We start from the raw sequence: 432 nt of genomic DNA, 5'->3' as shown, positions 1-432 counted from the left end.
ACTTTTTTGTTTATTACAATATTCTCGTTTTTCTTTCTTAGATAGTTTCAGAAGACTTAAACACGTACTTTGTATTGGAGAAATCGGGAAATGATGAAAATTAGCTAAATTAGCGCGAGTTGAAGTGAAAAAAGATTGAATTTTTTCGTTTTCAAAAAATCCACTTTTTACCAATTATCTCAAAAACTACAAAACCTATAAATTTTTGCAAAAGGAAAAAAAGATGCGCCTTGAAATTTTCTACAAGTATCAGTCTTTAAAACTGAAATTAGAAAGATTTTTAAAATTGACACTCAGGACAATACTTCTCAGGCTGAATCCGGACGTGTCCCCTTTTGGTCGCCAGCCGTTCATTTATAACCATGACTTATATTTAGCAATCTTCCATGATTCTTTCGTCGCCTGAGCATCCTAAGCTCACCTGTCATTTGA

The sequence above is a fragment of the Belonocnema kinseyi genome, chromosome 1, assembly GCF_010883055.1.
Source record: "Belonocnema kinseyi isolate 2016_QV_RU_SX_M_011 chromosome 1, B_treatae_v1, whole genome shotgun sequence".
In the NCBI taxonomy this organism is placed as follows: Eukaryota; Metazoa; Arthropoda; class Insecta; order Hymenoptera; family Cynipidae; genus Belonocnema; species Belonocnema kinseyi.
This window is presented reverse-complemented; position numbering follows the sequence as displayed.